Here is a 24,919-nt window from a genome sequence, read left to right on the forward strand (position 1 = left end):
GTGTTCTGCAGTCCATGGGGTCGCAAAGAGTCGGACATGACTGAGCAACTGAACTGAACTGAACTATGTATCAGGTGTTTATGAGTAGGCAATATATGAATTTTTTTAAAAGACCAAAAAATTACACATAGTTCCAGAGTCTGCTAGCAGAAATTCTAGTCTCATCTAAAATCAAACGAAAAAATAAAACAATCTACTTTCATGAACACACAGTCTCCTTCAGCTATCAAATCACGCTGCTGCATCTCATAGAGAAATTTCTTCTAAGAGTTATGTACCCACCATGACCCCACTTTGCCATCTTACAATCATTTTTCAAACCACTCTGATTTTGCTCCTGTTCCCATCATTCCATTAAATCTGCTCCAGCTCAAGTCTCAAATGCCACCCATGTTGCCAAATCCAACATGCATTCTTCAGTCCTCATCCTTATCTTGGCAGCATTGAATTATATCATCAATCCTTTCTTCTTGAAGCACTCTTCTCTTGCCTTCTGTTACACCACACCCTTGCTGGAGTTCTTTCAGTTCCTTGATTAGACATTGTATGTGATTCTCTCTGTGCATGCGGTTCTCTTTGTCTGTATATCTGAATCTTTCTACTCTTCAGGATTTAGCTCAAGTATCGCTTCTTTGAAGAAGTCTTTTCTAGCTAACCAATCTAATGTGAACTCTAGCTTCTCTTTCATGTTGCCCAAATCTTTGCCACCAAAATTGTCAGCTTTTGCCACAAAATTGTGTATAGATGTGCAAAATTTGCTTAAGAATATTTTCTACCACTATTAATTGATTTTATAATACTAATCTGTCCAGTAATGGAAGTATGTACAATTATATCCTTAATGCCTGGTATATAGTAAATGGTAGCTGAATGTATGAGGTATTTAGTTCTCCTTATGTTGTACCATGTTTGAAACTCAATGAGACAGGGTTAAAAATAACACCCTGTCTTTTGGCATGGATAAAGAAGTTTTCAATGAAATTCATTTGTTGTTCAGTCACTCAGTCATGTCCAACTCTTTGTGACCTCACGGACTGTACCACACCAGGCTTCCCTGTCCTACACCATCTCCCAGAGCTTGCTCAAACTCATGTCCATTGAGTCAGTGATACCATCCAACCATCTAGTTCTCTGTTGTTCTCTTCTCCTCCTTCCTTCAATTTCCCCAGCATCAGGGTCTATTCTAATGAATCAGCTCTTCACATCAGGTGGCCAAAGTATTGGAGCTTCAATTTCAGCATCAGTCCTTCCAATGAATATTCAGGGTTGATTTCCTTTAGGATCAATTGCTTTGATCTCCTTGCAGTCCAAGGGACTCTCAAGAGTCTTCTCCAATACCACAGCTCAAAAGCATCAATTCTTTGGCACTCATCCTTCTTTATGGTCCAATTCTCATATCCATACATGACTACAGGAAAGAAACATAGCTTTGACTATATAGACCTTTATTGGCAAAGTAATGTCTCTGCTTTTTAATATGCTGTCTAGGTTGGTCATAGCTTTTCTTCCAAGGAGCAAGCGTCTTTTAATTTCATGACTGCAGTCACCATTTACAGTGATTTTGGAGCCTGGGAAAATAAAGTCTGTCACTATTTCCATTGTTTCCCCATCTATTTTCCACGAAGTGATGGGACCAGATGTCATGGTCTTCATTTTCTGAATGTTGAGCTTGTTTTCCCATCTATTTGCCATGAAGTGATAGGACCAGATGTCATGATCTTTGTTTTTTGAATGTTGAGTTTTAAGCCAACATTTTCACTCTACTCTTTCACCTACATCAAGAGGCTCTTTAGTTCTTGTTCGCTTTCTGCCATAAGGGAGGTGTTATCTGCATGTCTGAGGATATTGATATTTCTCCCAGAAATCTTAATTCCAGCTTGTGCTTCATCCAGCCTGGCATTTCACATGATGTACTCTGTGTATAAGTTAAATATGCAGGGTAACAATATACAGCCTTGACATATTCCTTTCCCAATTTGGAACCAGTCTGTTGTTCCATGTCCAGTTCTAACTACGGCTTCTTGATCTGCATTCAGGTTTCTCAGGAGGCAGATAAGGTGGTCTGGTATTCCCATCTCTAAGAATTTTCCACAGTTTGTTTTCATCCTCATTTCATATAGTCAAAGGCTTTAGCGTAGTCAATGAAGCAGATGTTTTTCTGGAACTCTCTAGCTTTTTCTATGATCCAACGGATGCTGACAATTTGATCTCTGGTTCCTTTGCCTTCTCTAAATCCAGCTTGAACATCTGAAAAGTTCTAGGTTCACATACTGTTGAAGCCTAGCTTAGAGAAATGAATGCAATTGTGAGTAAGTCTGAACATTCTTTGGCATTGCCCTTCTTTGGGATTGGAATGAAAACTGACCTTTTCCAGTTCTGTGGCCACTGCTGGGTTTTCTAAATTTGCTGGCATATTGAGTGCAGCACTTTCACAGCACTATCTTTTAGGATTTGAAATAGCTCAGCTTGAATTCCATCACCTCCACTAGCTTTGTTTGTAGTGATGCTTCCTAAGGCACACAGGACTTCACACTCCAAGATTTCTGGCTCTAGGTTGAGTGATCACACCATTGTGGTTATCTGCATCATTAAGGTCTTTTTTGTATAGTTCTTCTGTGCAGGAAGATTTGGAAGTGGGTTTGCTCTAGGAGAAAAGTTGTGATCCATTTTGGGACACTGAGTTGAGCTGTTAATATTTAAGTTGGGCTGTTACCACTTAAATTTAGCTGTTACTATTAAAAGGAAAAGATACAGCACATGGGACAGAGCCATGGTTTAGTAGACACAGTGGCTTCCTCTCCACCCCAACCTACTGTTTTGTTGTTGTTGTTCAGTCGCTAAGTCATGCCTGACTCTTTACGACCCCATGGACTGTAGCACGCCAGGTGTCTCTGTCCCTCACCATCTCCTGGAGTTTGCTCAAGTTCATGTCCATTGAATTGGTGATGCTATCCAATCATCTTATCCTCTGCTTCTCTCTTCTCCTTTTGCCTTCAATCTTTCCCAGCATCAGGGTTTTGTACAACCCACTGTACTGAAGCCATAATACTTAGTGGTTTGATCTTCCCTCTAGTAGTATACCACTTATGTTACTCTTATTTTCCCTTGTCAAGGATTTGTTTATGAACCCAGGTCTAAGCCAATTGGTGTAGAACATTCAGTGACAATAAAGATTGGCCAGGAATGAGGATGGGACCCAACTCTGTGCAAGGAGGCATGAGGAGGTTTCTTAAGATATATGGGAAAATCTTTCTTGTTCTGTGAGCATTAAAAAGAGATGCACTCTCTATCCTGCTGAACACAAGGGAGGATGCACATAGCCCTCATTGCAACTGTCAACGCACAGCCAAAGGAAAGCCATGTTTGGAATAAAGCCAATGCGTGGACAGCAAAACCAAAAACATGGTTTCCTGATTCTGTCATATATGGCTGCATTAACAAACCCTGAGGCTCCCTAATTCTGCTTTTTCCTGTTATGACCAAATAACTTATTAACAGTTTATTAATAAGCTGGATTATCTTTTATCTTTATTCTTATTTTAGTTAAGAACTTCCTTATTGTTACACATCAGGAAAGATCTTTGGGGAATGAGTATAAGAAAAACCAAGAATATGGACAAGCTTACTTAATGAGTAACATCATTAAAAAAAAAAAAATGGGAGGACTCAAGCAACAACAATAGGCAGCCAAGTACTTTATCTGAAGAAATGAGTTACTAGTTAGAAAGAATAAATATAAAAAGTGGAAAAGAGATGAATACGGCAAAAAAAGAAAAGACCACTGCCATAGTCACTTAGTTACCTATCCTATTTTGTAAAGGAGTGATGCTGGTGATATTATCCAATTATATCAGCACAACAGTATGTGAGAGAAGTCCCAGCACCAGTAGTTAAGAGTGTTTGTAAAAGTATTTCTGAGGAGAAACTTCAACAAAATTCCAATAAAGTCAAGCTCATCAATTTATCCATGTACATATAACACTTTGCATGCATTTCTCAATACTTTCACCATTTATTTAGCCATGTGTCTTATTCCAGGCACTGTCCTAGTGCTGGGTCTCAGTAACAAGTCAGCCCTTAAGTTGCCCACGGACTCCTGGTGGAGAGAAAGACCAGGAAAAGGTATTCCACAGTCTGGTTAATCCTGAAATGAATGTAAGCTTTGGGTCCTGGCAATATGGCAACTACATAACCCTAGGTAGGTTAGGTGAAAACTCCTGGGGAAATATTGCCTGCTCCATGTGTCTAAGGAAGAGCAGGAGTTGTCAGGCAAAAGAGAAAACAAACAGAACATGAAATGAGAGATGTATAATACAGCTCTAGAGTCTGCAGTATGACTCTTGTGTCCTGACCTGGCTTATAGCTTTCTGGTCCTCTTATATATTGCCCCATCAATCTACAAAAGGCCAATCAGCCCAATGCAAATAAGAAAATAAATGAAAAGCATCTACTAGCCAAGGCATTCGACATGATCACTTTTGGTGAGATGGATGAATATGACAAGAAACTCTTCAATGATTCCTTCAAGATGCCAGATCTTTTTGTACTAATTTTGAAAGGCAAATGACTCAGATCCCAGTTTCTCTGGGATTTATTTCATCTGCTTAAAGGAAGACATGTAGATTCAGCCACATAAGGACACTGATCTACTTATAAACCAACTATGCAAATACTGCTAATTACATTTTATACACCTCAATACAATGCACATGGGTGTCCAGAAAAGACTTCTCTCAAAGAATATCTGACCACAAGCAAATAACTGCTTCTTATTTTCTAAAACAGAAACAAGTGAAGCAACTTGTATCTGTAATCAAGAAAATCTTTTCTTGATCAGTGGAGTGAGAGTCCAAACAACCTGACAATTTTTCATTCTTCACAGGCTTCTGCTATGTTGATTAAGACAATCTGCTAAGTCCCAATTCTTACTATAATATTTCAGAAGCTCTTCTTCTTGTGCCTAGGTAGTCAGAGGAGGGGAGGTCAGCTCACCAATCATTCTGTGAAAGGAAACAAGCACTTCACAGGGACAGCTGCTCTGTGCATGCAAACATAACCATCACTGGCACAGGCAAAATTTCATTGCAAATCTCAGTAACTAAAGAATTTACATCTTCCTCAATAGCTAATTCTTGTCTTCAGAACATTCTAACTTTGGAAAAACTCTTCCTCAGATCTAATCCGAGACTATCTTCATGGAGAATATCTTAATTTAGTCTCAGGAAGAAGCAGGAAATATACTATGTGGCAAGATTTGATGCATGATAACTGGGTCTTTAGGCCAAAAATCTCTCTCCTACTGATATTGTTGTATCTCACAGGACCTAAAATCTATTGATTGTTATGACATGCCATTACTTTCTAAATGATTAAGTAGTAAAAAATGTTGGCAATCTTCCTATGAACTAATGCTTTATCACTTAAATTTTTTGAGTTTATTAAAAGAGCTTTAAAGTCTTATTTAAATATATATTTTAATAGTATAATCCTTTTGTGGAAAATATAAACAAAGTGAATTCCTAACACTTCCTCATATTCAACATCCAACTCTTCTGAACCCTTTTTTTTTTCAACTGAGTCATAAATATCTATGTTTTTCCACACATGAAAATTCTCTGTGCTTGAGAGTCGGTTATGCAGCATTTCTTTTTTTTTTTTTAATTTTATTTTATTTTTAAACTTTACATAATTGTATTAGTTTTGCCAAATATTAAAATAATGTTCTGCTATCATCTTGGTGATGTTTCTCCAAGCGGTTGACATCCATTCTATAAGTTTTGTTGTTCATGCTTTCTTGATTTAAGGAGGCTTAAATGGAAGATCATCAGAAAACAACTAGAACAAATATTTATTCCCTGCTGCTGCTGCTAAGTCGCTTCAGTCGTGTCTGACTCTGTGCGACCCCATAGACTGCAGCCCACCAGGCTCCCCCATCCCTGGGATTCTCCAGGCAAGAACACTGGAGTGGGTTGCCCTAAATGCCCACTAAATGAAATAACAAGTTACTGCATTTGATACAGACAATTTTAATATATATTACTTATAAAGCACATGAATTGATTGAAATGTTGACCATGTTTGCACACGAACAGACAATGACAGTGCCATTACAGTGATCTCCGGCAAACAGGGATTCAACGTTGTCATCGATTTTTTCAGAGATGTTAAAATGTGAAAAACAGATGTCTTAAATTGATGAAATATGGATATTCCAAATAAATAATTCATTTATATTTTCATTCATTCAATCATTAAAAATTATTTTTGAGTGCTCACTGTGTGACAGTGATAAGAGCCACAGACTGCTAAAGTGGATGGATTGGTTTCTCCAGTCACACACCTAGAAATTCATAGATCTATAGCTACATACTGCACCCGAGTTTATGACCTGATAGTGAACAGAGGTTCCTAGTTTTCCATAAGAAATCTTTTGATTAGGAAAAACCCCAAGGGGAGATCAGGATTGGCATGGATATACTATTGATACTATGTATAAAAGAAATAACTAATCAGCGCCTACTGCATAGCACAAGCAACTCTACTTAGTGTTCAGTGGTGACCTAAATGGGAAGGAAATTCAAAAAAGAGGGTATATATGTATATGTGTAGCAGATTCACTTTGCTGTTCAGTAGGAACTAATACAACATTTTAAAGCAACGATACTCTGATAAAAATTTAAAAAGACATTGCTATTCTGCCAAGAAGTTATATACCCTTAAGAGGAAGAAGAGTAAGTGGAGAGGTTTTGGAAATAAATAGATGTATTATCCTGAAATAATGTTTACATAGGACCAGAAAAGAACAGAGTAGACATGGACTAAGTGGACAAGGGATTCCTGCCTTTGAATTGAGAAAGAGTAGAGACGCAGAGGTGAGCTGAGAGGGAGAGGCATGCAACAGCAGCTGCCCGCCGCGGCATGGAAAGATTCTTATCGAGCCTTTACTTCCCTTTGATTCCAGTGGATTGATTCAGTGGATGTTTTTCTGACTCCCATGAGCTTCCCAAATTCAGAACTTGTTTGCCTGGCTGTAGGATCTAAATCACTCAATCCGTACCCTGTGTGCACCCCTGGGTTCAACCTTCCTGTCTGCCTCTCGCTATATCACACCTTTCATCACAAAATAATCAAATGAAGCTTTACAAAGGATCATGGACGACTTCTAAAACAATCTAAATATCAGATTGCTTTAAAAGGAAAATCACATAATAACATTCAGCTTTCTTCCTGTCATACATTCTCCTCTGACAATGAAGCTCATGTCCTCCAACCCGATCCAGGTGCCAGGTATGCCTCTCAGCTACTCCCAGATAACTCTTTTTTGTTATTTATATTAGGAATCATAGTAGCTTCATGTGGAAGAAGTAACTTCCCCGTCTTGTGGTTCACTGAGGTGAGCAGCTTAAAACAAGCACACACTTTACACACAGACACACATACGGGACTAACTCTCATACATCAGTCGCTGTCTTGGCATTGGATGTATGAAAGGTGAAATGATAAACTGTGTCCACATGGAGTTCCCTTGGCTTGGAGAGAAAGGAAGACAGATCAAGAGTTCCTGTAATAATTAAGATGTGGACAAGGTAGCCCACAGTGCTTCCAATTCTGAGAATATTCAAAGATGATCTCGAGGAGGAGGAGACGCACAAGTAGAGAGATGAAAGATCACTGAGCATTTGTGAGGCAGGAGGGTGTGCTGCTGGTGGAGTGAAATCTACTGATTCTTGCCTCTAGCTGCCTTTCCTGCCTGAGATAACAGCATCATCACTACCTGAGAGACCCCCATCTCTCCATATGATTCATTCCACCTCTGATCTAGGGCCATGTATAGGACCCAGGTCCCACCCATCCGGAATCCCATTGTCCTGACCACAGGATTGGTGACAGATGGAAGACTTTAGCCAGACTAATGGGACTTGAATGCCAGACTTTTATTATACAGGTAAGAAAGAAGTGGTCTCTTTTTGTCCTGGAGTTGCCAATAGGCTAGACTGTAACTGGGAGAAGTTGGCAGCCGTCTTATAATCCTGAGGGAAAGCTGTTTGAGACAGTCATTGTAGAAGAAAGCAGAACCGACAGACAGAGAATTAGATCAGTATCTGATAAAACCACTAAAGTATCTGGATGCAGCTTTGCCTGAATCTGTAATATGTTTACCTCGAATTCTGTTTTCTACTTTTATTTATGCATTTAATTTGGCTGCGCTGGGCCTTTGTTGCTGCACGTGGGCTTTCTCTAGTTGTGGTGAGCAGGGCTACTCTTCGTTGCAGTGCATGAGCTGCTCATTGGGGTGGTTTCTCTGGTTGCAGAGTATGGGCTCGAGGGTGCACAGAGGGCACATGGGCTCAGGGGTTGTGGTGCGTGGGCTCCGGAGTGCGAGCTCAGTAGCGGTGCTACACAAGCTTAGTTGCCCCACGGCATACGGAGTTTTTCTGGACCAGGGATTGAACCTGTGTCCCCTGCATTGGCAGGCAGAATTTTAACCATTGGCCCACCTGGGAAGTCCGACCTCAAACTTTTCAATTATTTGAGTCTAGAGTTTCCCTTTTTCACTAAAGTCAGATTAAGCTCTATTGTGTTTTCTGCTTTTAAAGAGCAGTGGGGTTGGGTGGGTGGTGCATGGGAGAAAGACACATTTTGAGAGGCCACAAGGTGGAGTGTTAGGGGCTGAAAAGTCTTCTCTCAAAATTCATATGCTGAAGTCCCAGACCCCAGAACTTTAGAATGTGAATATAACTGGAGACAGAGTCTTTAAAGAAGTAATTAAGTGAAGTAATTGGAGGGGGCCCTAATCCAATATGATTGATAACCTTTAAGAAGAAAAGAAAGACACACATGCACAAAGGGAACACCATGCGAAGACATGGGGAGATACTGCCATCAAGAAGCTAAGGAGAGGGGCTGCAGAAGACACCAAGCCTGTGACACCTTGATCATGGACTTCCAGCTTCCGGAACTGTGAAAAAACAAATTGCTGTTGTTTAAGCCACTGAAGTAAACTCACGGAGACAGGTTCCCCAGAAGAAAGATGGCCAGGGATAGACGACTAGGGTTGTCAAAATGGGTACATTTAGATGTGATGACAGACTGAAAGCTCTAAGAGGCAGAAATGGAATAGTGCAAAGTATATTTAAAAGGACACGAAAAGTGGAAGGGACATATTGTCACTTTCATCACAATTTGTTTTCATTCTCTCTTCCTTTTATGTAATTTTTTTGTCCATGATGGAGGATAAGCCACAGTGTGTAGCGTTTAGACTTTGTCACTCAAGGCTTTGAATACCTATTTGTTTTAAAATGTATTAGGGACCCACTTGTGCCAAATATAACCAATCTATCTTTCCTGCTAAATTTATGGAATAACCTTCTTTCATAAGAGTCCACAATTGTGATGGACAGAGTCTGATACAAGTCTGGCATTTTTAAGTTGGTCTCTTCAAGTAGACTGGCTTCTAAGAAATGGGTTATTGTTGATTTTTGCTTCCAAATGGTATGTGGTTCTATTTTGTCTGTGCACAGCAGAATCCTGAAGAAACAAGGTTTAGTCTGGCCTTTAAACAATGATGACAAAAAGCCTCAATTGTTGAACCTTCAAAAATTTCCAAACCTCAAGGACATGCTCTTCACTGTTAACTGTAATGAAGTCCTTTAGCTTTGGGAGTTAGAGAGAAGAAGGGTAAAAGTGAACGATGATTCAAAAGCTAGCGGAAGAGAAAGAAGAACTTCTGTTCGAAAAAGAATTTTAAAAATTGGATTTGTTTGCCCTGAGCCTGGGTGTGAGAACTCGTTATGGACTAAATTCTTCATGTTTCATCTGGATACACAAAGACAGTGCTGAAGTTGGTAACTCGAGGGAACCAGTCTTCTGTGTTATTTCTAACTCTCCACTTATTAAAGTTAGACCAATACTATTTTATCTGTATCGAGTTTTATCAGAGACATTTTCAAGTGCTCTTTACTCACTTGATAGAAAGCATCTGGGCATTCTTGAGTGTTTTCATGGATTTTTACCCATGCTCATAAAAAAACCATAAGGTTCTTTTTTTTTTTCTTTTAAAGCACCATTTCACTTTGTGATATAATTGTTTATTAATTTTCAGATCACTCTATAAATCATGTACTCTATATCAGGCTGTCAAAAAATACTTTTTTTTTTTTGAAACGATACTGCCTTCTCAGACTCATTGTTGATGTTAGCTTTCAATCTTGGCTGGGATAGTTTCTGCTGATTCACTCTAAAAACAACTCCTTCTAAATGCTTTTTATACTTAGGGAGAAAATGAAATCAAGTGCTTTTTAAAAATCATATTAAGCGAATACATTATATTAACAAGCATTTTCTTATTTTTATAATGGGGAAAATTGTTAAGCACAATTTCACTTTCCCTAATTGTAATAAAACAGAGTTGCTTTTAGACTGAAACACAATAAAGTGTCTGATAAATAGCAGTCAACTCAAGGCAGGGTTGAAATCCTAGTGAATGTGCTGACCCTCCTCATAAATGGATGCAATTTATAGATAGGTCAAGACTTTATGCCTTCCCTAAAATATGTATTTCCAGCTGTTTTCCTGTTTGAGAGTTTCAGACATTGAGGTATAAATGAAAGCGAAAAACAAAAAAGAAGAGGGGACATTATGTTTCTAAAACCCGTAGTTACACATACAAAGACGTGGCCTTCTATTTTAAAATGAAGTTTGAATAAAACTGCATGAGCAGACAGCTGCAGCTATACTGACTTTCAGAAGATTATTTATCTATTTCCTACACAAGCAGCAAGGTCAGGCTTTTACGTTCCACTTTTTCTATGAGGCTTCCAATGTCAGAGTCCACAATGATGCTTTCCCTCCCTAAACTCATATTTATTGTTGCCGCCCCTGATTTGGCACTTAGCATATGCTACTCAGTATTGTTAATTATCTTTTTTATGTGCATGTCCTGTCTGTTCACGTAACCAACGCTCCTTGACAATGAGGGCAAGATCTTAGTGTACTTTATATTGCCAGCACAGAGTAAAGTGCTTTTGCTAGAGTAACATCTGTTTTGGGATGATGGTGGTGATGATGCAATAAAGAAGAGGCATTATTCAATTGCACTGGGACACTAAGGCAACTGGAAGATTCTCTGCTACCAATCCTAGAGCTTTGTATACTACAGGAACTTAGCCAATGTTTGGCAAATTTTAAGCCATTTTCTTTCAGTCCAAGTAAGCTGGTATTGAGCTACTGAATTAATTCACATTGCATTTTTACACACTTTTTATTCTTCTAGCAGGTTCTCACTCAATAAACCCTTTGGTCAGTGGGTCTCCCTCTGGCTTAAAATCAACAATGCTTTATAAAATACAGATGCCAGTGCCCCAATCAACATCTAAAATATCAAAATATTTAGAGAGAGGATTCAATAATCCATGTTTTTAAAATATTTCTAATTATGATTCTAATGTGCAACCACCACTGAAAATCCTTCAAAGATTATACTCATGTCAATATCCAGCCTTATTTTTACCTCTTCTAAAGTTTCTATAGACTTTACAAGCCTTCATGAAATAATGGTATGCACAAAGAAAGGAGAGATCAAATGATTATCATTTAGATGTGTTTTTGTATCACATATTTCTTCATTTCCCACATTGTTTTATAAAAGATCTGAAGTAACTTTCAAAATGCTTTTAGAATAAAATAAATATTGAGGGAATTGTAACTGAAGAAATGTAAGGGTGGGGGCAAAAACAATAAAAAATCATTCCGGTGATGTTTGCAAACTGGGATGCTTAGTGCCTTTTCTAAGGCTTGAAGTAGTGCACATATTTATTTAAATCTACATTTCCTACCAGCCAAAGCAAAGAGGGAAACAAAGGTGTTATATGGTTTCCATAAAATTAAAGCAGTTCATTTTTCCAGACACTTATTGATCCTTAAGAGGAAAACTTTTAGCTGTGATAGACAACAGCTCCAACTGAGTCACTGTTACCAACAATAATGTACTTCCTCCCACTATTTCTTAAAAGTTTCCATCAGTATCGTCTGCTGGCAATGATGACAGAACACAATTTTGCAGTTCGCTCAGTCGTGTCTGACTCTTTGCGACCCCGTGGGCTGTAGCCCACTAGGCTTCTCCATCCATGGAATTTTCCAGGTATGAGTACTGGAGTGGGTTGCCATTTTCTTCTCCAGGGGATCTTCCCGACCTAGGGATTGAACCCCAGGTCTCCCGCGTTGAAGGCAGACGCTTTACCATCTGAGCCACCAGGGAATCTCCCATAAGGAGCCTAAATTATGCAATTATTCAGAAAGCAAATTTTAGAGAATGAATGCCCTTCAGATATTCTTCCATAAATATTATTTTTTTGTGACTGTGTTTTTGATAATGATTCACAAATGTTTTAAGACTGTCTTCAAATATGAAAGCCTTCTGTGTCAATAGTCTCTATTTCTAAATAAGGGCAGACTCATTGGCTTGACCATCATCTGAGTAGAGGGACTAGTTCTGGTCTTTTCACTAAAAATAAATATCCAAAATTAACACACATGGTTGAGATGCTAAAAGCCCATATCTAGAGTTAATTGGTGAAAGAAGGTTCCTTTCAGTTCAGTTCAGTCACTCAGTCGTGTACGACTCTTTGCGACCCCATGAATCACAGCACGCCGGGCCTCCCTGTCCATCACCAACTCCCGGAGTTCACTCAGACTCACGTCCATCGAGTCAGTGATGCCATCAAGGTTCCTTTAGACTGGAGCAAATTTGTTCTAGGAAAATAGTCCTTAGTCAGCTTTAATATTGGAATAAGAAGTTCTTACTTTACTGTATAACTGAAAACTTCCTAGAGTTGAACTATGCATCAAATATTTCCTTAACTATATTTCAATAAATATTTGATTACTGCCCTTATTGCTTTTCCATATATAAGTCACTAGGGCATGAGCACCTTCACCTTCCCTACAATATCCAGTCATGCTGTAGATGTCTTTTTTTTTTAATGAGGACATTTAATCTAAGCAATGAAACAAAAAGCACAGAATTGGGATGCAGAGAAGAGACAAGATGTAGAGCTAAAATTTTCTAAAGAATCAGTTTTTGCCTCCCACCACTCACTTGTGGCATAGCCTTGAACAAATCCATTCCTCAGAGGCAAAATTTGTTTCATTCTATTTCACAATGCTGTTTAGCCCTGGTGCTAAGATTAAATGGAAACATGACACTAAACATTTTTTTTGTAATGTGTAAGGTGCCTGCTGATGGCAGGTGTTCATTTCTCCCAGGATTCCTTAAGAAGAGCACCAGCCCAGAGCTTGAAGAGGAAATCTTGATCTCTTGTGACTCAATGGAAAGCAGCCATTGACAGGTTCACCCACACACATGGGGCCCTGACCTCGTCTTGTCCCTTCACCTTTGCACATGAGTACCACGGTGGTTCTATTTTGTGGTCTTCACCTTACTAGCTCAGTTCTAGGCATAAAGTCCAAAAATCTATCACTTTGACATCCTAACTCCAAAACATTCTTTTTGTTACTTTTCTTTATTTACTGTATCTGGCAAGTTTATTTTATTTGTGGGCCTAATTATGAACTTACAACTTACTGCAGCACTTATAAGCAACAGCCTTCACATCTGTCTTCTTAAATTCACTCCCACAGACAGACAGCAAGCCCAGCGAGGCAGGAATCATGCCCATCTAGACTGTGTTGCATCCCCAAACCGTTGGAGATGTGACAGGCAGGGGGCATACAAGGAAGAGCAGTGTGGCTGAGTTTCCTATTATTTGCTCATATGAGATTAGTACTATCATCCCTCTTTTTTTGGATGAAAAAAGTGATGCTCCAAGAGGTGGTGTAATTTGGCAACATAAGGAGGCTAGGCTGTAGCACAGTTGAGATTTGAACTCAGTTCTCTAAGACGATCCTTATGATCCAAATATGGACCGTGTCCTGTCCATATGAGGCAGAAACCTCCAAAAACAATGATTCTTTGATGCAGCTCAGGGTTTTGTGTGTTACACATTGAGTCTTATTTTAATTTGTGATGCACTAATCTAATTAGATTTCTACATGTGAACAGTGAAATAAACTATGCCCTTGATTTGGCCTATATGTCTTTTTTTTTTTTTTTTTTTTTTTTTTTTTACTTTATATTGCCTACTGTATTTTAGCACACAGTAGCTGAAATGTTAACACATTTGCTTTTTAGATTCCTTGGGACTAAAAGAATCTAACACTATTAGCTCTAAGAATCATGGGGTCTCTAAGCTACCCTAAAAAAAACAAAACACACTGGGTTTTTAAGAGAAGCATTTATTTTTTTCACACCAAAACTCATGAGTCTTTTCTCAATGAGCTTTAAAAAAGAGATGTCCTCTAGGGCATCTTTTGCCGACACTGACTGTAGGGGAAACAAACGTCAGAATCAGTACCAGCATAGTTCAAAGGCCTCAACAAACATCTATCTGACCCAGACCTTTGCATTTCAGAGGTCTGGCTTGCTTTAGAGGTACGGTTCTCCTAGTATATACTCAAATCCTATCTCCTTTGTGCGGAAAAATAAGATTTCATGCACAATCAAGTTTATCTACCTCAAATCAATAAAAGCATTAAAAGAGATATAAAAGAAATACAGTTAACCAATTTAAATATTATTGAAAGTCGTGTAGAACTACAGATATGCTGAATGTGAAATTTTCTAGTTGAAAGGTGTGTTGAAAGCGGTTCAGGCAACACTAGAATGCTTTCAAATGATGCGCAGCCACTTATGAAAACTATTCAGGTGCTTTCCCTAATCTGAAAGGGAGTGCTTTTTCATAGCATTAGTTTTATAATGAGCCTTTTCAGGCAAATTTCAAAGGGTGCATGGTTCACATACTTTAAACTAAATTCACTCATAATTTAGCATCCGACAAAAGCTAATGCTTAATTGTCTCTAAAGAGGCTATAGAAGGAAAACATTTTCCTTATTCACAAACATAGAGCTCAACAGTGGGGCTCCCTCCCATCACCACCCCCCTCCTCTATTTCATAGGAACAATGGCTCTGTCAAGAGCTGGCCATGATGAGACGTGGGACACAGATATCAGTGTGACCCGTGAGGCTATGAGATTCACAGTCCTGCCTGCCACCCCACAGACTTCAACCTGGAGGCTGGACGGGATCAAGATTTGTAAGCTATGTTAACTTAATGGGGGATATCCAACCATATAGCATTGGCTAACCTCCTGAGATTAGTTATTTACATGCACTGAGCTCCACCCAGCTTCCTCAAGGCAAGAGGAGGAGGCTGGGCTTGACAGATGGTCTCAATTATCGCCGAGGTTAACAGCACAGACAAGAAAGCAGAGGCTTGGCTTCATCATCCTTGCCCTGCCACTTACTATGATAACTTTAAAGAAACTCTCCTTGCCTCAACTGCCTCCTCTGTAAAATAGGGATATCAGTCATGCAATACTTCTGGGACTAGAGTGAGTATTAATTGAGTTCATGTACAGAAAAAAAAAAAAAAAAACCAACCCAGAAAATATCCAGTTTGTGTAAGGAAGTGCTATCTAAGTACTCTTTTTCTTAGTGTTATTATTATATCCTTTCCAACTCTTATATTCTGAGTCTCCTGGAAAAGCAACAGTTCGTTCTATCAATTTTATCCATTTATTTTTCTTTCTTTATTACATGTCTTTCAATTACTTGCACTCCTTGCTAAAGTCTTTGGATACTCTATTTTTCCTTTCATACCAGAATTTTCATAAAGTTTAAGGCTTAAATGCTTTTGAGGTGTGAGGAGTTGGGAAGAAGGGGTCCTTCGAAACAACTGCATTAAGGAAGATGGCGACTCTCATGGAAGGTGGCATGTTAAAATACAATGATTCAAAAAGTCCTTTGGGAAATGAAACTTTTGAACCTATCCAATCCTGAGAAAACTGTAGAAATAAGCCAATCGGAGGTAGGGGGGAAGCATAAGACAAAAAAAAAAAATAATCTTGCTCACTTAAACCTTTTAAAATCTCAAGTAATTTTCATAATTGTGGCACTTGGCACACTTTACCAGTATCTTATATTGATTCTCAGGTTTTAAGACAATAATCATTACATTATTATCTGTAGCCTAAGCACTGAAGCATAACCTCCTAATTAGGATAAAAAACAGAGCCAGGAGCAGCCCCAGCAAGTCACAACAAGTCAATATTTTTAATAAGGATTAATTAAAAAAAAACTCTACAAGGTTGTATTAGAGGCAGTTCTGGCATGTCTATTGATTAACAGTTGGCATTACATCTCATAAAGGGCTCATTATGTAAAGCATCAATCTAAAGTGTGATGTTTCCCCCCCTCTTAAATACTATTGATTTGTTTTGATGTGTTTTTTTTAAGCACACTTTGGGACTGAGAAGATTGAGAACCGAATCCTGCAATCACATTGTCCATTACATTACAGGACACCCAATAGAAACGGCAAAAAGGACTGACATCCCCCTTTTTTTTGGAGCGAGAGTCTACTGACTTGTCAGGCTGTGAGAGGAAATCTGCTTTACCAACACTGTCAGCCAAAGGGATCCAGATTTTGTAACGGGAATTATCCACTCCCTGAGCAGCGTCAGCTCAAGCCCGCATTCTCTCGAAAGAGGACAGGGTTTTTTCTCATCTGAAACCATTCTACATGCATTTGCTCTCTCTACCGCTTTTATATATTTATTTATATGCAAATAAACACCAATGCCATTTGGAAACCACCTCCAGCGCCCTTTTGAAGACTGCAGTACTAGATGCTGCAGGAAGACACACGGCCACAGGTGCCTGCGACTCACGAGTACGCAGCTCTGACATTTGAAGCTCTTCAGCAGATTTCACAGCCCCTTTCTTCAGTGACACCAATTCACTCCCAATCACAAGGGTTCTCAAGCAAACAACAAACAACGCGGGTCGGAAACTACAGTACTTCCTGAAAGGATCTCTGTCCATGGTTCTTTAAAGACTGCAGACCAATCCCCTTAATCATATTTAAAATACAGAAAAATCTCAATTTTTTTAATTGAAAAAAGAAAAAAAGAAAAAAAAAACCAAAAAACAAAAATAAAGTGTGTGGTTGATGCTAGATGGCAGTGCTGTGTAATTAAAACTCCAAAGGATTCCATTCGAATCTGTGACTCAGGCCACCTACTTTTCTAAACACCATCCTAAGGTATAATTATGAGTAAAATACATTAGGAACTCGCAGTTCTTTCTTAGAAAGTCATTAAGAAGGCATGACAAAGCTTTTACCACTTGAAGGTCAGTATTTTTCAAAAAGAACTTAAAATAGCATAAATCTAAGCATATATGCTATGGATTTTTAAAATGACCATATTAGGCAATATCAATAATTTACCAGAGAATGCATTTTTTAGATAAAACCAAATTCTATTTTTCTGTTATGCCTGACATTATAGATATATCATTTAAGGCATCTTTCACCAATAATCTTTTAATGATGGGAAAATAATCTAGAATACCTGCTGTCTGGATGCCATATTGCAGCATTTCCAGGAATCATTCATTCATTCGCCCCAAGTATCTATGAAGAACTATTACATGTGCTAAGGATAGCATTAGGTATGATGAAAGAGACAAATGCAACAACTCATGGTCCTCATCCTCAAGGACAGTACATTGTAGAAGGGAAAAATAGCAGATAGGCAAGGCAGAATATAGGTCCCAGGCTTGCAGGAGGGCACAGAGCCGCCTGGACAAAATGATTCCATGGGACAGGGCATGACTCCAGGGTAGACTGGAAAACTCTGAGACTTGTCTCTGTTCCTCTTTCTTTCTAGTAAGATCCTTTCCCTGGGGCTTCCCTGGTGGCTCAGTAGTAAAGAATCTGCCTGAATGCAGGAGACATAGGTTCGATCCCTGGGTTGGGAAGATCCTCTGGAGAAGAAAATGGCAACTCACTCCAGTAATCTTGCCTGAAGAATTCCACAGACAGAAGAGCCTGGTAGGCTACAGTCCATGGGGTTAGAGTCGGACATGACTGAGTGCATGCATGTACATGCACCTGCGTGCACACACACACACACACACATATGATCCTTTTCCCACAGATGATTTGCAATGGAAAAAACCTCTCCATTTACTTTTTATCTAAACTGATCCCCCTCCACAGATGGAGTGACCAGAACACTGGACTGGCTGCAGCTCTTACTGTGGACCTTGGACTCTGCCCACCTGAGATTTTATTTTATTTTATTCTGGCTTTACCTTTAGCGACAAGTGTGACAATGAGCAAGCTGCTTAATCTCTCTCTTAGTCCTATCACTAACTAAAGTAAAACAGAATTTTTTATGACTGCTGTGAGGCTTAATGGTGCATGTTTTCCTTCTTAGGTAATAAGCATACTAAAATTAGCTATGGGGGTCTCTCTGGTGGTGCTAGTGGTAAGAAACCCACCTGCCGATACAGGAGATAAGACATGCAGGTTCAATCCCTGGGTCAAGAAGATCCGCTGGAGGAGGTTATGGCAACCCACTCCAGTATTCTTGCCTGGAGAATCCCATGGACAGAGAAGCCTGGCAGGCTATAGTCCATGGGGTCTCAGAGTCAGACACTACTGAAGTGACTTAGCAAGTATGCATGCAAAATTAGCTTATGGTCATAGTCGTACCACTGTAAAGATATACTCTGTAGGTATCATTGAACTACACACTTTATACCAGTGAACTCTTATGATATATATATGTTTCTTTAATCAGTAAAGTTGTTTACAAAAATTAAAGATAAGCCAACCATGGTATATCAATACCATAGATAACTACTAGGTAATACAAAGGAAAAAATATATTTAAACATAGTTAATACAGTAGACCCGTGAACAATATGGGCTTGAACTGTGCAAGTCCACTTGTACATGGATTTTTTCAGTAGTAAATACTGAAGGTCTAGACAATCTGTGGTTGGGTTGAACCCATAGATGCAGAGGAATGGCACCTATGGAGGGCCAGTAAAAGTTATTCCTGGATTTTCAACTATGCAGAAGATTAGTACCTCTAACCTGGCATGTTTTCCCAGGGTCAACTATACATGTAAAATGATTTGGCCCAGTCAGTGTATACATTCTAAAACTATGAGCTCATTTTTTGGCTCTTTGACCATAGATTACATGATCTTGGGAAAGTCACTTGGGATACTGGGTAAACCTCTTGAGGCTTCAAGTATTTTCTTTTCAATGTGAGTCATTGGACAACATTTTTCCTTTAATGGATTTCAGTTCCAAGATTACTCAAGATCCTAGGAAAAGATCTCTGAGTTTTCTCAAGTTCTTATTGCAATGATTTCCCTTTCAGTAGGGTGCAGAATCAGTATGGTTACTCCCTGGGAGCTGTATGCCACCTTTAGTTGAACATACAAGCTCTTTTCAACCTAAAGAGCCAGCCTTACTTCTATGTACTTTATGGAGTCTGAACTGCTTTTGAGTTGTGGAAAAAACTATTATACTATAGAATAGTAGTTCTCGACTCTGGCTGCTATTAGGGTCATCAAAAGTACTTCTGGAAAATATGCCAATATCCGCATCCTACCCTAGATCAATTAATTCTGATCCCTGCTGCTGCTGTTGCTAAGTCACTTCAGTCGTGTCTAACTCTGTGCGACCCCAGAGACGGCAGCCCACCAGGCTCCCCTGTCCCTGGGATTCTCCAGGCAAGAACACTGGAGTGGGTTGCCATTTCCTTCTCCAAAGCATGAAAGTGAAAAGTGAAAGCGAAGTTGTTCAGTCGTGTCTGACTCTTCGCGACCCCAGGGACTGCAGCCTACCAGGCTCCTCCGTCCATGGGATTTTCTAGGCAAGAGTACTGGAGTGGGGTGCCATTGCCTTCTCCGAATTCTGATCCCTAGTGGCTCCTAAACATTGTTTTTCAAAAGCATCTTCAGTGATTTCCATGTAGTGAGAGTTCTGGGCCACCGCTAAGTAAGTCCACAGCAGGGTGAGATGGTGTTTAGCTAGACTGAGATGGTGTTTAGCTAGACTGATCTGGAAGGAGGAGGTACTATTTGAACTGCATCTTGAAGGATAGTACAAGATGGATGTGAAGATGCAATGAGGAAAGGGATTTCTCAGAAAGGCAATGCTCCTCTCTGCTCCATCATATTCTAGAAGATGAAGCATTTCTAGAGAGAATTGTATAAATAATCTTTAAAAAAAAAAAAAAAAGGCACAAATATATTCCGGACCAGGAGATTGGCAAGGGAGGGGACTTAAAAAAAAAAAACAAAGAAAAAAGAAAACGCACTGCTAAAGTTATAGCACAAGGCAAAATAGAGAAAATCCCCTAGCTAAGATCTATGTCTATGTGATAAGGTAAATCTGCCTGCTACTAAGTCAACTTCAGTGAATTCATGGTATTCAATCAATAGGCCCCTCAGTCTTCCTTCGCTGCTCCTGTGATACCATACCTAACGCCAATCTCCAAGCCAACCCCAAGGTCAATTATTACTAATCAAATCAAAATGTCAAGTCTACTTAATTGGAAGCTCCACATGCAATTTTCTTCTGCTCTAGAGAAATAAAGATAGCTGGAGAACACTGGTTACATATCCAAATAGAATATGGTGACATTTATACTGATTTATAGTCAAGAAAAAAAAGCAGGCCCATTATGAAAGAGGTGGGCCTTGTATTTTGTGCCTTTAAAATATAAGAAATGATGTCAGGTTCTGAATTATAATCATTAGCTGACAAAAGGATTAATCTTGTTTTCTCACACCTATAGGTCCCTTCAGGGAAGGGTATATTGCAGCCAACTGGCATTAACTCAGAAATGCTGACTGTTAAATTTTCTGGAATTGGATTATCTGATTGATGTTTAGGTTGGTAGCTTGAAGTTGGTCATGGTGGAAGTACTGGCATCATAAGAAATGGCAAATACTACAGACTGGGACTCCCTTGATCCCAGAATAAGCTGTTAAACATTTATGAACACTTTTTCAGGCCACAGCTTTGCCCAACAAAGACACACCATCCACCTAGACTACAATGTGAATGGCTTCCCCAAACACTGTGATCTTGCATCCCTTCATTCTGATGTTTATTTGCTAGAATAGTAAGCCTGTTATTCCACTTCTATCCAAATGATGCTTGTTTAAAAAAAAAAAGGTCAGTCAGTGGCAAACTCAGCAAAAAAAATTAGTCACCAGCTTTACAGTGGTTCTCAAATTCTAACCTATCAGTGGATCATTTTTATCCAATTTGTAACTCTTGAAGACCCACATACATCAAAACACACTATTCAAGGTAAGTTTTCCAATAGGAATATAGATTCTTTAATCATTAGTAGTATTTGTGGTTTATTTTCAAATTTAATTTTCTCAATATTTTTGCTAGTATTTCATAGAGGCCACTGCTCAAATAAAGAAAACAGGGTTCATTGGTGGTTAGATATTCTTTACAAAATAATCATAGTATATAACTTCCTTTCCAATGTTAAGGCTCTTAAGAAATTTCCAAGATGAGAGACAGCATTACCATTTGATAAATATCAAATGGCATAGTTGTAACACGCAAATTACATAGCAACCGTGAACATAACGACATAGCAATAATGATCAACATTATTTATAAGTAAAAAGACAATGTGGTTCACTTATGCAAAAAAAGGCATTTGAAATTACCAACTAAACTAGCATCACTGATGGTAAAGCATGTAATTCATCTGCTCAGTCTTCTTTAAAATTGGAAAGCCCAGCTACAATTTTCTCTAACATAAGGATATCACATTATCTCAAATATTGCATATAATATGTATTTCATTATATTTAAATTGTACTATTTTAAGTTCACATAAAAAGTGACATACTAGTCAGCACAATAACCTGGGGTACTACAGAAAATGAAGACTTCTGGTTTCTACTCCCATGTACATACAGGATAGAGTGCAATTTTGACAAGCAACCAGATTAACAATCAGAAAATGCTGGTGTGAGTGATACAGGTGGTCCAAAGAAATACTGATCTAACACTGCTACCTTTTGAAAATCTAAGCTGAAAAATCCTCAAATGAAAGGCTTTTGCTTATATAAAATGAAGCCAATTTATTTTATTAAGTTCTTCAAGTTTAACGCCATACAAAGCAGATATACGGGACCTAATTAACCTTAAAAGCTTCTGCACATCAAAGGAAACTATTAGCAAGGTGAAAAGACAGCCTTCAGAATGGGAGAAGATAATAGCAAATGAAGCAACTGACAAACAACTAATCTCGAGGATATACAAGCAACTCCTACAGCTCAACTCCAGAAAAATAAATGACCCAATCAAAAAATGGGCCAAAGAACTAAATAGACATTTCTCCAAAGAAGACATACAGATGGCTAACAAACACATGAAAAGATGCTCAACATCACTCATTATCAGAGAAATGCAGATCAAAACCACGATGAGGTACCATTTCACACCAGTCAGAATGGCTGCGATCCAAAAGTCTACAAGTAATAAATGCTGGAGAGGGTGTGGAGAAAAGGGAACCCTCTTACACTGTTGGTGGGAATGCAAACTAGTACAGCCACTATGGAGAACAGTGTGGAGATTCCTTAAAAAACTGGAAATAGACATGCCTTATGATCCAGCAATCCCACTTCTGGGCATACACACTGAGGAAACCAGAAGGGAAAGAGATACGAGTACCCCAATGTTCATCGCAGCACTGTTTATAATAGCCAGGACATGGAAGCAACCTAGATGTCCATCAGCAGATGAATGGATAAGAAAGCTGTGGTACATATACACAATGGAGTATTATTCAGCCATTAAAAAGAATACATTTGAATCAGTTCTAATGAGGTGGATGAAACTGGAGCCTATTATACAGAGTGAAGTAAGCCAGAAAGAAAAACACCAATACAGTATACTAACGCATATATATGGAATTTAGAAAGATGGTAACAATAACCCTGTGTACGAGACAGCAAAAGAGACACTGATGTATAGAACAGTCTTATGGACTCTGTGGGAGAGGGAGAGGGTGGGAAGATTTGGGAGAATGGCATTGAAACATGTAAAATATCATGTATGAAATGAGTTGCCAGTCCAGGTTCGATGCACGATACTGGATGCTTGGGGCTGGTGCACTGGGACGACCCAGAGGGATGGAATGGGGAGGGAGGAGGGAGGAGGGTTCAGGATGGGGAACACATGTGTACCTGTGGCGGATTCATTTTGATATTTGGCAAATCTAATACAGTTATGTTAAGTTTAAAAATAAAATAAAATTAAAAAAAAAAAAAAAAAAAAAAGCAGATATACTCGAAATGTACTTCATCAGGGGAATGGTTCCATAACCCATGGTACGTCCTGGAGCCAGAGGCCAGTGACCACTTCGCACCTTATCTGTCTTAAAAAGCTCTACAGGGAAAGGGTTGTATCTGAAAGATTCGTGCCACACCTCATTTTAATCATGGACACAATAACCCCCGTCTCTTCAAAGTCATTTAGCTGTGAATTTTCAAGAATACATCAAGTAGATTTTCTATGGGCCCATCTGTGCAGCACATTTATTTTCTGTGACTGTTTTGCTGAGCACAATGAAAACCTTGACTACTAATGAACAGAGACCCAGAGAATGGCAGGGCGGCGGCTGCGGCTGCTGCTGCTCCTGGTGAGAGAAGAATCCTTTTCACCTGCAGCTGCTGCCGCAGGTTTGCTATCAGCAGAAGCTTTTCAAGAAAAATCTTTTACTTGAGCCGTATCTTTTCTTGCTCATCTACTCCACTTGAATAATTTCTAATACATTCTTCCTGGTTATAAAGCCCCTAAACTAAAAGATATCTTCTCTACTCTGCTCAAACCAAGAGAAGTTGGGGTACCAATGAGACATAAATGTCTTAAAACTATTATAACGACTTCTGGTGGGAAAGTGCTATGCATTTAGAAGTTAAGAATTTGGGGTTTGAAGACATTGCTTCCATAACCTTTATTTTGTCATCTGTAAAATGGGGTTATTAATAAAATTTACTTCCACAGAAGTTTCTTTATAACTTTTTAGGGGGAAAATGAGATCAAGCATGTAAAGCTCTTAAAGTGATGTCAAATGATAACTTATATCAGATCAGATCAGTCACTCAGTCGTGTCCGACTCTTTGCGACCCCATGAATCGCAGCACGCCAGGCCTCCCTGTCCATCACTAACTGTCAGAGTTCACTCAAACTCACGTCCATTGAGTCAGTAATGCCATCCAGCCATCTCATCCTCTGTCGTCCCCTTCTCCTCCTGCCCCCAATCCCTCCCAGCATCAGTCTTTTCCAATGAGTCAATTCTTCTCATGAGGTGGCCAAAGTATTGGAGTTTCAGCTTTAGCATCATTCCTTCCAAAGAAATCCCAGGGCTGATCTCCTTCAGAATGGACTGCTTGGATCTCCTTGCAGTCCAAGGGACTCTCAAGGGTCTTCTCCAACACCACAGTTCAAAAGTATCAATTCTTCGGCGCTCAGCCTTCTTCACAGTCCAACTCTCACATCCATATATGACCACAGGAAAAACGATAGCCTTGACTAGATGAACCTTTGTTGGCAAAGTAATGTCTCTGCTTTTGAATATGCTATCTAGGTTGGTCATAACTTTCCTTCCAAGGAGTAAGCATCTTTTAATTTCATGGCTGCAGTCACCATCTGCAGTGATTTTGGAGTCCAGAAAAATAAAGTCTGACACTGTTTCCACTGTTTCCCCATCTATTTCCCATGAAGTAATGGGACCAGATGCCATGATCTTCATTTTCTGAATGTTGAGCTTTAAGCCAACTTTTGTACTCTCCACTTTCACTTTCATCAAGAGGCTTTTGAGTGCCTCTTCACTTTCTGCCATAAGGGTGGTGTCATCTGCATATCTGAGGTTATTGATATTTCTCCCGGCAATCTTGATTCCAGTTTGTGTTTCTTCCAATCCAGCATTTCTCATGATGTACTCTGCATATAAGT

The 24,919-nt window shown here is 39.1% G+C and overlaps 1 protein-coding gene and 1 long non-coding RNA gene across 2 annotated transcripts in view; one reads left to right on the forward strand and one right to left on the reverse strand.

Moving 5' to 3' along the window:
• TENM2 (teneurin transmembrane protein 2) overlaps window positions 1-24,919 on the reverse strand; it is a 1,791,425-nt gene that overhangs the window by 1,119,290 nt on the left and 647,216 nt on the right. The gene's annotated exons all lie outside the window — the stretch shown is intronic.
• On the forward strand, window positions 15,268-16,722 carry LOC123335005. The gene is made up of 2 exons (XR_006553218.2): window positions 15,268-15,449; window positions 16,354-16,722. It is a non-coding gene; the product is annotated as an uncharacterized LOC123335005 (long non-coding RNA).

The sequence above is a fragment of the Bubalus bubalis genome, chromosome 9, assembly GCF_019923935.1.
Source record: "Bubalus bubalis isolate 160015118507 breed Murrah chromosome 9, NDDB_SH_1, whole genome shotgun sequence".
Classification (NCBI taxonomy): Eukaryota; Metazoa; Chordata; class Mammalia; order Artiodactyla; family Bovidae; genus Bubalus; species Bubalus bubalis.